This window comes from Bufo gargarizans, chromosome 1, assembly GCF_014858855.1.
Source record: "Bufo gargarizans isolate SCDJY-AF-19 chromosome 1, ASM1485885v1, whole genome shotgun sequence".
NCBI lineage: Eukaryota > Metazoa > Chordata > Amphibia > Anura > Bufonidae > Bufo > Bufo gargarizans.
The window spans coordinates 653977281-653991834 of NC_058080.1; positions in this window are offsets into that span (position 1 = coordinate 653977281).

The following is a 14554-nucleotide window of genomic DNA, read 5'->3' on the forward strand; positions in this document are numbered from 1 at the left end:
CGTGTATACAGACCAATCAGTTTCCGTATTTCCGTTCCGCAGAAAAATAGAACATGTCCTATAATTGTCCGCATTACGGACAAGGATAATACTGTTCTATTAGGGGCCAGCTGTTCCGTTCCGTAAAATACGGAATGCACACGGACGTCATCCGTTTTTTTTGCGGACCGCAAAATACATACGGCCGTGTGCAAATTGTGAAAGATATTGTTTTCTCAATTTATGTAGTGAAAGTGAAGACATCTGAAAGCGACCCTCCTGAGGATGACATGCAAGATGCGTCACTGTTTACACCGGATAGATATAATATATCAGTTCAGTATATTGGACAGATCCTGGCAGAACAGGAATATCTCACTCAAAGAAAGCACTGAGGGTGCAGACTTTTACTGCTGCTACTTAAAGGGGTATTCCACTTGTATGCGGATGGGGATGACTTTGTATAAGGGCTCACGCACATGACCGTTGTTTTTGTCCATATCCAATCCTCATATTTTGCAGATCAGATGTGGATCCATTCATCTCAATGGGGCTGCAAAAGATGCAGATAGCACACCGTGTGCTGTCCACATCTTTACGTCTGTTCCGCAGCCCCGCAAACAAAATAGAACATGTCCTATTCTTGTCCGTTTTGCAGACGAGGAAAGGACAGTTCTGCAGAATGCAGGATATCGTATTCCGACGGCCGTGTGCATGAGCCCGTACCGGAATACCCCCATAAACATTGGCTAGCACTGTAAGGCCCCATTCACACGTCCGCAATTTAGTTCTGCATTTTGCGGAAAGGAATTGCAGACCCATTCATTTCTATGGGGCAGCATGATGTGCTGCCCGGATACAGAATTGGGGACCCCCACTTCCGGGTCCGCAATTCCGTTCCCGAAAAAAATAGAACAAGTCCTATTCTTGTTCGCAATTGCGGACAAGAATAGACATATTCTATTAGTGGCGGCGATGTGCGGTCCGCAAAATGCAGAACTCACATTGCCGGTGTCCATGTTTTGCGGATGCACGGAACATTACGGACGTGTGAATGGAGCCTAAGAGTATTTTCAAATAGGAAGGGAGCAAATCCACAGCAAAAACCAAAATGTTTGATATTTTAAAAAATCTCATCCACAAGATTTGGAAACTTTCGGCAACTGTAACCGCAAATAACTTGACCCGAGGTGTGGATTTGATATCCACAGCACGCCACTTTATGTTGCAATGCAGAGGGTGAAATTATGTTGCTTGCGGATGCTTGCGATTTTCACACAACCCCATTCATTTCTATGGGGCCTGCGTTACGTGAAAACCACACAAAATAGAGCATGCTGCGATTTTCACGCAACGCATAAGTGATGTGTGAAAATCACTGCTCATGTGACACAGCCCCATAGAAATGAATGGGTCAGGTTTCAGTGCGGGTGCAATGAGTTCAACTCACGCATCGCATCCGCACGGAATACTCGCCCGTGTAAAAGGGGCCAAAGGCAAGTTTTCTGCGAGGGTGCAATGCGTGATGTGAACACATAGCACCCGCACTGAAACCTGACCCATTCATTTCAATGGGCCTGTGTACATGAGCTTTGTTTTTCACGCATCAGTTCTGTGTTGCGTAAAAATCGCAGCATGTTCTATATTCTGCGTTTTTCACGTAGCCCTGGCCCCATAGAAGTGAATGGGGCAGCGTGAAAAACACACTGCATCCGCAAGCAAGTGCGAGTGCGATGCGTTTTTCACTGATGGTTGCTAAAAGATGTTATTTGTAAACCTTCAGTTTTTTATCACGTGCCTGAAAAACGCATGAAAACGCATTGCACCTGCGCGGAAAAAACTGAACAACTGAACGCAATTACAGACAAAACTGACTGAACTTTCGTTCAAAATAGTGCGAGTTTTACTGAACGCACCCTGAACGCATCAGGCCTCTTTCACACGCTCGTGTGAAAGAGGCCTTACCCGGCTGTAACAGATCATGCACACGACAGTGTTTTTTTGCTGTCAGTGATTTGGCTTCAGTGGTTCGTGTACGATTTAGCTTCAGTTGTGTTTTTTGTGTATTCCCTTTTTTTTGTCTGACAGGGGGGAAAAAAGGAAGGTTAATGAAAAGTGTAATTTTATTGCACTTAGGTCTTGTAGAAAAAAACTGACACGGACGGGGACACGGATGACATACCAGTTGTGCATCCGTTTTTTTTGACGGACCCATTGACTTGAATGGGTCCGTCCTCCATTTTCCACTGACAACAATAGGACAGGTTATATTTTTTTGATGGACTGGAATCACGGATCACGGACGTGGAGAAAAAACGGAGGACTATCAGTTTTTTTCACAGCTCCATAGAAATGACTGCTAAACTGTGAAAAATGACAGAACGGACACAGATGCACACAACGGTCGTGTGCATGAGGCCTTACTTTAACCATACCCTGCCACTGCCTGGGTACCCGCTGCCTTCCACTTACTGCTCCTGTCTTGATAAAGCAGGGAACGGCCAGGTCTGCCATTCAGCCAATCACTGGATGAGGCGAGTCATTGCTGAAACCAGTGATTGGCTGAGCGGCACGCCACAGCAGAGATATACGGTTCAAGCAGATCTGACCGCTGAGGCCTATTATTGGCTGCAGTGTTCACGGAACCAAGACACATGCTGATCCTGCAGGGACCAGAAGTGTCCAGAGACAGGGCATGGCACGGGCATGGCAGGACCACAGACAGCGGAGTGTGTTTTTTGTTTTATGGAGCACAGGTTAGGACCATAGGGGCTGGACAACCCCCTTAAGAGTGCTGTCGCAATACACAACACATTTTTTCAATTGCTTTACAAATCGCTTTGGGGTGCCATTTCTTGGGTACTTTCACACTAGCGTTAAAGTTTTCCGGTATTGAGTTCCGTCACATGGGATCAATACCCAGTTTTATCCTAATGCATTCTGAATGGAGAGCATTCCATTTGGTATGCATCAGGATGTCTTCAGTTCAGTCATTCTTACAGTATTTGGGCGAAGGAAAATACAGCAGCATGCTGTGGTATTCTCTCCGTCCAAGATTCTGGAACACTTGCCGGAATGCCGGATCCGGCATTTTTTTCCATTGAAATGCATTAATGCCGGAGTGTTCCGGCAAAACGGATCCGGTTTTCTGGTCTGCGCATGCAAAGACTTTTAAAAAAGCAAAAAAAAAAAAAAATACCGGATCCGTTTTTCCAGATGACACCGGTGAGACGGATCCGGTGTTTCAATACATTTGTTAGACGGATCCGCATCCAGATCCGTCTACAAATGTTATCCGTTTGCACACAGATTTCCGGATCCGGCAGGCAGTTCCGGCAACGGAACTGCCTCCCGGATCTTCATAACGCAAGCGCAATTGTGAAAGTACCCCTAGTCACACTATTTAATTTAATGTTTCCTTTTTTGATACAGAAAAGTCTATAAGGAAAATGTCAGAAAAAAAATCACTCAGCATTCTGACATTTCAAAAATGATCCAAGGGAGGGTAAAACAAATGGAAACTGTCTTAAAACTTCACTAAAAATAAATTGTGTTTGTGGGGTGTTTTATCATTTCCTATTGGCCATTGTGAAATATTTGTCCACAGCGTTTGTTTTGCTCCAACAAAAAAGTCAGCATTTTTGTAAAATAAAATAAAAACATGTATGGGGGAGATTTATCAAAAATGGTGCTGCCAGTTTTCCTTAGCACCATTTTTGATAAATCTCCCCCATACATGTTTTTATTTTTTTTTACAAAAATGCAGACTTTTTTGTTGGAGCAAAAAAAAACGCTGTGGACAAATATTACACAATGGCCAATAGGAAATGATAAAACTTGGGTTTTAGTTACTTGGGTTGCGTTTGAGATAGACCTGTAATTGCCAATCGTCTTGTTTCAGGTCAACCTTCCTTGTCCCTTGTCGGGGAAAATCCGTTGGATCAGGTAGTAAAAAAAAAAAAACTGAGTGGCAGGTGGTCATGGTTTTGCATTTTCTCTTTGAACTCGTGGTCAGCTTACGGGTCCTCTATTGTCCATTCAATGCCAGTTCATTTTCCAGGATCCTGGTAAGTTCACGTCACCGCGATTGGTGGTGGTCATATTAGGTTGGCAATTTTCTTTACTAGTAAGACTTCACGTGGCGATTTATATTGTGCTTGCCAGTCCACCTGGGGAATGCATGGGGCTCACGGGGTACGCAGTGGGGTCTGAAGTTCACTCGGGTGGTTCTCTTTCTTTGGGTTAGGTGCGTCTCTGTTTCACCTTCACTGTATGCCCAGTTTGACGGTTTCTGACACCACGCCGGTGGGAGTGTGCATGGATTTACTCGTCCTCTGGCAATTCGGTGATTGCTCACTCTTCAGATGGTGGTGTTATGCTGCTGATTTAGTCCTAAATCTCAGTCTTGTTTGCAGTTAGACATGTCGCATGCGTCTGATATTGTGGAAGCCTCCGTGGATGAGAACGTTGAGAATGTCGCCAGGATGTCAGAAGCTGGCAGCATACCGTCACTTCGTAGCTGGACCATTTCCAGACTTACGTCAGAGCTGTTAAAAAAGGGTATCCCTTTCTCGGCCTCAGCTAGAAAGGCAGAGCTGTACCGCTTACTGGTGGCGAATACAGCAGGTTCTCCTCAGGACAAAGCTTCTATGATTACGTTACATACTTCTCTTACTCAATTGCATGTGTTGGTTAATAACTTGACATCGTCGATTAACAGCATTCAGGCAAGGTTGGAGACAGTAGAGGTTCGGGATGTTGCTGCTGCTAATCCTGCCCAGGACATACCTCTCGCCTCCACATGCGCTGCTGGCCCCTCAGGTACCGTGTCCCCCGTGCCCAACATCACGCCGTCACACTTCATCCTGGCTAATATCAAGAAGAACGTACTGGAGGGCAGAGATGTGAATATCGCATCCTTACTGATTGCTACCAGGGATATGTGTAAATTCCGATTCATTGGCCTGTATTTGTGGGAGGGGAGGGGTACTGCTGCCTTTATGTTCGGCCGGCGTCCCTCCCACTTTGTACGTCGTTCGGCGTTTTTCCCTCCCACCCTCCCTTACTCTTGTTACTCATGGAGGGGATTCCCTCTTTCTGGTGTCCCTGCTACGTCGCGGTTGCAGCACAACTCTAACCGCTTAGGCGTAAGGTAGTTTCAGGTGGGATAGGGTGCATTCTCTCGGTAGCCACGACCGCAAATCTGAAAATAAAGTTATTGCATGTGGTGATGTTTCCGTGGTTCTTAGGAGCCACAATCACCGGCTCAATAGAAAATTAACGATTCCAGAATTTGTTCTGGCATTTAGCCTATATAGAGATGTCATCTGTTCTGTCCGTCCTCACAGAAGAGAAGAGTTGGATCTGTACCTTTACAGAGTTACTGATTTGGGGCATAAGTACGGTGGTACCGCATTTTACAACTACCATTGTTCTTTCTCCGCGAGAGCTGCAGCAGCTCTCAGTCAGTTTCAGTTCATTACAAACTGGGCCAATATTGATACGGAGCTCTTCTGCAGACACTTTGCTGGGCTCAAAGCACCATCGTGTTCCCTGTGTCAATCTATTTTTCATACAGCTGAGTGGTGTCATCTCGCAGCTGCTGGTTCAGAGACAACCCCCAGAGTATCTCCAGCTGGCCTGCCAGATGCTCACAAGGGTATGGGCGCAGTAGACAAGTTAGGTCGCCCTATCAAATTTTTAGGCAGATCCCAAATTTGCAATAATTTTAATTTCTCATCTTGCAATTACGGTCAATGTTGTCTGCTTCACGTATGCACCAATTGTTTCAGGGCTTATCCCAAGGTAGCGTGTACATTAAAATCTGATAAATCCTACATGAGTGTCATTAACACTGATTATTTACAGATTCGTCATCATGACCCTGAGTTTGTAAATTTCCTGGTCACAGGGTTCGTGACGGGCTTCCATACAGGTCTGGTCACGCTGCCTGAGGTTACGTACGAGTGCAAGAATTTGCAGTCGGCTGAGAAAGCACCAAATTCAGTAGACAAGTTTCTACAAACAGAGGTAGGGAAAGGGTTTCTTATCGGGCCCTTCTCGGTGTCACCATTTGATTGCTGGAGAGTCAGCCCTGTGGGGGTAGTCACGGGCTAGTTTAGCAACAAGGACAGGCTAGTTTATGACCTTTCCACCCCGCACGGTTCTCACATTCCCAGTTTAAATTCCCTCATTCCTTCAGAAGAAGTGAGCATTAAATATTCCACCATAGATCACACCATAGCTACCATCATGCAGTTAGGGTCAGGTTCCCATTTGTCCAAGGCAGACATATCTGATGCCTTTAAACTCCTTCCCATTACGCCTGCGCTCTGGCAATGGCATGGTATAAGATGGAGGGAGCTATACTACTTTGCTACGAAGTTAACATTTGGGTCCAAGAGTAGCCCTTGGTTATTTGATCAGTTCGCGCAGGCCCTGCATTGGATACTGGAATCTTTGTTCCACTGTGAACATGTTATCCACTATCTGGATGACTTTCTGTTGATGGAACACCCGAGTAGACCGCCACAGGCTCTTGAAACCTTGTTGGCAGTCTTTTCCCAGCTAGGTATGCCAGTGTCACCCAAGAAGCTAGAGGGCCCTTCCAGTGTTATTAACTTTTTAGGGATCATGCTACATTCAGTAAATATGATGGCTAGACTTCCAGAAGAAAAGTTAGTGAGGATTAAAGATGTTATCCACAATTTTTACGCAAGTTAGGGTGGCAACGAAGGCAGATTTACAGTCATGCGCATTATTCCCCAGGGCAGGTAGTTTATTTCCCGATTGTTGACCCCTCTTCCCAAAGCACCTCATCAGGATAGCTCAGTGCAGTTAGATGCTCAGGCTATGGCAGATCTGGTCATGTGGGATCATTTTTTGAGCCACTGGAACGCCACCAGTGATTTTTCTTACATGGTCTTTTCTGGCGGCTAAGCCGGTACTGGTTTTGCTGCTATTTTTGGCACCAACTGGTTAGCTGGAACATGGCCCAACAAAGTTGGGCAGATTCCCGGTTTCCTGCAGACTTCAGCATTATTCGAACTCTACCCCATAGTGGCGGCTGCACATGTTTGGGGTAGCTGATGGGCCAATTCCACAGACATCTTTGTTTCCGATGATTCTGCTACAATAGACATTTTAACGCAGGGGAGGTCCAAGTCATGTGTTATGTCTTTCGCGAGACATCTAGTTCAGCTCTCCCTGTTGCATAATTTCCATTATTGTTGTTCCCATATTCGAGGTACCCAGAAAATGACAGCTGACACCTTGTCACAGGCTAATTTCTCCCTTTTTTCGCAGGTCATGCCAGAAGCAGACGACATAGGGGCCACAGTTCCACCTTTCTCTGCGTTAGTCCTTACAACACGGGTTGGAACTTGTTCTTCAGATTTCAAGAAATATATCCCCAGAGGGACATCAGGTTTATTGAGTATGTTTTGGCCTTCATTGGCTACTGCCATTTGGAATGTAAGCTGTCGCATAATACGATCCGGTCCTACCTTGTCAGAGTGCAACATTTCACCTTCATTAGATCCCTATTCTTCGCTCACGTTATTAAGGCCGCCTTGAGGGGTTTAGAGAAGTCTAGTCCGGGAGGTCAATTGCGCAGAGAAGGGGGTCAGTTGCGCAGAGAAGGCATTTCAGGTAAACTGTTTCGACAATTGTCAGATATGTTGGATAGAGCCCCTTTCGGTATACTGCCTAGCTTAGTGCTTAAAACTGCTATTTACTTAGCATATTATGGTTTCATGAGGCCAGGTAAGTTCACGTGTAAGAACGCCGGCAGCAGGTTTATCAGCATCAATCAGGTCACCTTCTTTCCGACTTCCCATTCCTGGTGCCCGGTGCTGGTTCTTCAGCAGTTACTAACTGCCCATGCGGACCGAGACCCAGAGGGACCGTTGTTGCCATTCCCCACGACATCCCTCACCACCTCACAGTTTGTTACGCATGTCCGCATTTTAGTCTCAAATTTAGGGTTGAATCCTGCTACGGTGTCAGGGCACTCTTTCAGGATAGGCGCTGCATCCGCTGCCTCCAAGAACAGGGTCCCGGCTCACGTTATTCGCAAACTAGGCCGTTGGCGCTGCTCTTGTTTTAATAGATATATTCCGCAGCCCAAGCAAGAAATGTCACTCACGTTTCAGAATCTGGTCATGTAAGATTGCTGTAAATAAATTTGCTAATTCTGCACTTTGGTGTTTTGCCCTCTTTTCCTGTATGCCTACTACACAGCTGTTATGGCATAATTCAAGCCGCTTAGTTCTAGTTAGTTAGGTAGGTTGAGGGTCTTGTCACCAGGTGTTCTCACCTTTCTGATAGCCACGACCACAAATATGAAGACCGATTTATTGGCCTGTATTTGTGGGAGGGGTGCCTGTAGCCTTCATTAGCCGGGCGTTCCTCCCCCCTCCTTCTGACCAGCGTGGATGCGGCATACTCTCCCAACCCACCCTTATTCAGGTTCATTCTACAGGCTTTGCCCTCTTTTCAGGTATCCCTACTACGCAGCGGTTATGGCACAATTCAAGCCGCTTAGTTCTAGTTAGTTAGGTAGGTTGAGGGTCTTGTCCCCAGGTGTTCTCACCTTTCTGATAGCCATGATCACAAATCTCCCATATAGTGTGAAACCACTTGAAAGGGTTGTGTCACGGCCTTTGGTTTGTGCTGTGTCACTGTTGCTACACTTGCGGTTGCCCGCGGCAACGTGTTGCTGTGAGAGCATGCGGTGGCAGTGTCTCGGCCTTCTGGGTGATTGCCGGGACATGGTTGCCACGCATTCTGTTGCCGGTGGTAACGTGTAGTTAGGCATGCTTGTGTGCGCACTTCCCCTTTAAGTTGTAGCCTCTCTATCTGGTGCTGTAAGGGTTAACTCCCTGACTGGGTGTGGTCATTTGGATTTTATCTTCCTGTGTGAAGGGCCACCTAGTGGGACATTGATGTCTCCAGCGATGTCTTCCTTATGTCTCCTCCATTTTCCCTACCTTACCTGTGGTTGTTTGGTGTCCAGCATGTTTGCTAGACATTCCCCTGTCTCACGTTTATTGCAGCTATGAATGTCCTGGGTTCCTGTGTGGTTTGTGGTGTGTGCTGTGTCCTTTAATGTTGGTGTTGACAGCAGCACTTGTGCATGGGTTCCAGTCAGTGTGTCTGTGGCAGGTAAGTGTGTTATGGGTTTCGCTTACCTGCCATCTCCATATGCTGTATGTGTTCCCCTTTCCGTGACAGTATGATCACAAGGGTGGCCCTCTGGACAGATGGAATACCCTGGACTGGAGCAGAGCTCCAGCACCAACGACAGCTGTAGTACCACTGACTCCAGCCAGGAAACCACAGAAATGCAGCCAGCACACAACAAAAGCACGTGAACCACTGAGAAATGGACGAGGAGAAACTCAAACACAAGTGACGGTTCACACCTACTGCAACCAACAGTCACAGGGAACCGCACTGTTAACAGCGTCTCACCTTTCACCCTCTCTCCGGAGGATAAGCATGTGCGCCAGAAGAACTGCAGGCGACACATGCTGGGCCCTCTGCCTTCGGCCAAAATTCCGGATCACTTGCCTGAATTAATTTTCATTGAAATGTAGTAATGCCGGATCCGGTATCAAGTGTTCCGATAAAACGGATCCATGCGCAGACCTTAAAAAAATTGAAAAATAATAAATACCGGATCCATTTTTCTGGATGACACCGGAAAAACGGATCCGGTATTGCAATGCATTTGTCAGACTGATCAGGATCCTGATCAGTCGGCAAATGACACGCGTTTGCATACAGTTTTTCTGATCAGGCAGGCAGTTCCCGCAACTGAACTGCCTGCCGGTATCAAACAACGCAAGTGTGAAAGTACCCTTAGACCAATGGTAGTCTATGGGGTTATTCACATAGCAGTTTGTCAGTGAAAAACGTACATAAAAAAATAGAACATGTTCTATCTTGTTCCTTTTTTACTGACCAACAGAAATGGGTCAATTTCTCAGAAAGGCATCAATGAAAAAAAGTCTGTTAAAAATGGACAGTTTATCCGACTTTTTTTTACTGTCGTGTGCATGTAACCTTAATTTCGCTTTGTAACAGATGAAGCCACCATTTTAGGAAAACCTTATTCGTTATAAGCGCAAGAAAATTTGGATTCGCTTTGAATTAAAGTTTTCCTAAACTTCAGACTGAATTCAGCTTCGAATGCTTCGCTTCACTCAATAGTAGTTACTTCATATATAATGAAGTGTGCAAATTAGCTCTTTCCAACAGAGAGAAGAAAACTGTGCAGCTATCCTAGTCAATGTCTGACCTTATAAGTAAAGGTTGGCTTACAGGATAGCTACCATCCAACTGGTGGTACCAGAGGCAGGGCTTTCTTTTCTTTGTTGGAATGAGTGAATTTGCATACCATTTTTCCAGAGGTTCATTGCCTGGCCCTTTAAGACACCTTAAGTCTACTAGGTGGTCTCCAAAGAGAGAAATAGTAACCCTGGATCTATATGATGTGACACATGTAACACAGTGAAGGAGCTTCGGGAGGGGTGATCACCAGGGTCGTAACTACCATAGCGGAAGACCATGCGACTGCTATAGGGCCCAGTCTAAGAGGGAGCCCAGTCTTTGTTGGGATCATCTCCTCTTCTACTGGAGGTGAAAACCTGGTCAGGACGTTACCCTCTAAAGGAACAACTTTTAGCAAATGAGGAAGTGAAAAAAATCGCCCAAGGGTCATTAACCGCTTTAAGTCCGCCCATAGGATATAAACGTCCTATGGGTGGACCTCTATTTCTGAAAGCACGTTTTAAAACGTCCTTTCAGAAATAGCAGCTGCACGCTAATCGTGCAGCTGCTGATCGGGTTGCCCGCTGTCAGTGACAGCAGGGCAACCCAGAGATAAGGCAGGGACAGTTCCCAGGTGTCCCTGCCTTCTAGATCGCTGCAGACACAGCGCTCACCGAGCGCTGTGTCTGCAGAGCAGGAAGCGCTGTGCGCTTCCTGTTCCGGCCCGGCGGTCATGTGACCGCCGGGACCGGAGCGTGCAGGAGCTGTGTGAGGTCTCTCACAGACCTCGATCAGCCCTGCTCTGAGGCTGTACAGCGCAGAATCACGCTTTACAGCCTCTCTGGGGGGTGCATTTCCACTGTAACTGGGGCTACTATGTCAGCCCCAGTTACAGGCGAAATCAACAGTGAAAAAAAAAAAAGAAAAAGTGAAGCAAATGTCCCCCAGAGGTCTTGTATGACCTTATGGGGGACGAAAAGTGTAAAAAATAAAATAAAATAAAGGGTTGAAAAAAATAAAATAAAAAAAAGTTTCACATGTAAAAAAAAAAGGTCCCCAAGTAAGGAATAATAAAAAAATAAAAAAATAGAAAAAATAAAATAAAATAGACATATTTGGTATTGCCACGTCCGTAAAAACCAGCTCTATAAAAATATCACATGAGCTAACCCCTCGGGTGAACACCGTAAAAAAAAAAAAAAACTGTGTCAAAACAAGCAATTTTTGTCACCTTGCATCACAAAAGGTGCAACACCAAGTGATCAAAAATGCGTATGTCCTACAAAATGGTACCAATAAAACCGTCACCTCATCCCGCAAAAAATGAGCCCCTACATAAGAAAATCTCTCAAAAAATAAAAGAAAACTATAGCTCTTAGAACATGACGACACTAAAACATCATTTTTTGGTTTCAAAAATGCTATTATTGTGTTAAGGTGAAACAAATAAAAAAAGTATACATATTAGGTATTGCCGCGTCCGTAAAAACCAGCTCTATAAAAATATCACATGAGCTAACCCCTCAGATGAACACCGTAAAAAATAAAATAATAAACTGTGTCAAAACAAGCAATTTTTGTCACCTTGCATCACAAAAGGTGCAACACCAAGTGATCAAAAACGCGTATGTCCCACAAAATGGTACCAATAAAACCGTCACCTCATCCCGCAAAAAATTAGCCCCTACATAAGAAAATCTCTCAAAAAATAAAAAAACTATAGCTATCAGAACATGGACACATTAAAACATAATTTTTTTGTTTCAAAAATGCTATTATTGTGTAAAACTTTAATAAATGAGAAAAAGTATACATATTAGGTATCGCCACGTCCGTAACAATCTGCTCCATAGGTAGCGTAGTGGTAGGACCCCTTGCCATGCTGAGAACCGTGACGTGGTGCTTGGGGCTCCGATATCTTCCTGACAGGAATATATTGGCAAAAGTCTCAGCTTTTAATATCTGCATTTATGACTAGCCAGTATAGTCAGTGGCATATCCGTGTGGTGCATTTTTTCTGTGATTTATGATTATATTTTCATCCGCACAATGCTCCGTTTTGTGTAGGATGCCTTTGTGGTGCATGTGGACCGCGCCGACATCCTCCACCGTATGCAAAATATTTTTTGCTGGGGATAGTCGTTTGCTGCGGTCCACATGCGGTGGGGCTGCTCCCCCAATGAAAAACACGCTACAGTGTTAGGGGTTGAGCAGCTCCCCCAGATTTGCCACTATATATTTCTGTGTTTTTGTCTATAAAAATGTCACTTGACTGAACCCCTCAGGTGAACGCTGTAAAAATAAATAAATAGAAACTGTGCTAAAACAACCAATTTTTTGGTCACCTTGCCCCATAAAGTGTTATAATGAATGATCAAAAAATCATATGTACCCAAAAATAGTACTAATAAAACTGGCACCTTATCCCCTAATTTCCAAAATGGGGTCACTTCTTGGGAGTTTCTACTGTAAGGGTGCATCAGGGGGCTTCAAATGGGACATGGCATCTAAAAACCATGTGGAGTTCCTTTTCTTCTGCGCCCTGCCGTGTGCCCATACAGCAGTTTATGACCACATGTGGGGTGTTTCTGTAAACCGCAGAATCTGGGTAATAAATATTGAGTTTTGTTTGGCTGTTAACCATCGATGTGTTAAAGAAAAAATTGGATTAAAATGGAAAATCTGCCCAAAAAGTGAAATTTAAAAATGTGATCTCCATTTTCCTTTAATTCTTGTGGAACGCATAAAGGGTTAACAAAGTTTGTAAAATCAGTTTTGAGTAACTTGAGGGGTGTAGTTTCTACAATGGGGTCATTTATGGGGGTATCCACTATGTAGGCCCCACAAAGTGACTTCAGACCTGAACTGGTCCTTATAAAGTGGGTTTTGGCAATTTTCTTAAAAATTTGAAGAATTTCTTCTAAACTTCTAAGCCTTCTAACGTCCTAAAAAAATAAAATGACATTTCCAAAATGATGCCAACATAAAGTAGACATATGGGGAATGTTAAATAATAAATATTTTATGAAGTATCACTTTCTGTTTTAAAAGCAGAGAAATTGAAATTTAGAAAATTGCGAATTTTTCACATTTTTGGGTAAATTTGGGATGTTTTCATAAATAAAGGTGAAATATTTTGACTCAAATTTATGACGATCATGAAGTACAATGTGTCACGAGAAAACAATCTCTGAATGACTTGGATAAATAAAGGCGTTCCAAAGTTATTACCACATGAAGTGAGATATGTCAGTTTTGCAAAATTAGGCCTGGTCAGGAAGGGGGCAAATGGCCCAGATGGGAAGTGGTTAAAGGGGTTTAGGCAGAAACCCTTCTGTCCTGGGTGATTACGCCACTGGTGATCACTAAAGCCATCACTCTTCCCCATACAGAATCATTGTTTACCGGCAGTAGAGGCTGTTTAGATGTTACAATCTACTGTTGGCAAAAGATGATTTATGTGTATACATGAATGATCCAACTAACTGATTGCTCGTTGATCCCTTCACACTGGGAGATTATCACTTATGAGCGTTCTTATGAACTGGTGCTAGTTACTATGTGACAGCTACAAAAGTACACAACCTGCTGTTCCCTTACGTCCTAACCAGTGGCACAGATGGGGTATTCTGCCCCTGTGGACTGGTTAGGACAGGTGGAAGTTTTAATGACATTAAACACATACACACACCCTCCCTCCCCCAATAAAGAGGGGGCGTGAACCCCAGGCCTTTGTGTTTTTTTCTGTCCTTTGGACAGTTAGGATGGGTGGTCTCCTCCTCCTTTTCGGCGGAGGAGGTTTTTTTGTTGCTGGCCGGCTCGGATCGTTTTGTTTCGAATCCGGTCCATGATGGGACCGTAGGCGGGCACTCACCTGTTGCTGTGCCCCGGCATCGGCTTTCCCTTGCGGCTGCAGCGGTGTCCGCATGGTCTGCTGGGCGCCACCATCTTGGGGAAGTGACATCATGTGACGTCACTTCCTCCTCAGCCCTGCCGATAGCAAGTCACTTCTAAACTTCTCCCATTAGGATTTAGCGGCGCATTTTTCATTTCTAGCTTTGGGGCAAGTTGCCCTACAACTTGTCTTCATATAGGGGCCTGTATAAGGCAATTTTATTTAAGTTTTATTATAAGGGTAACCCCGCCCATTCCGGGGGCGGAGCCTATTGTGTTTGGCGCCAAACAAAGCTATTTAAAGCTGGTGTTGCACCAAGCTCAGTCTCCTGGAGCACAGATTTATCTGTTTTACCTTGAGACTTTTGTGATCACTTGCAGGTTTTGGAGTTGGGGAGCTCCAAGC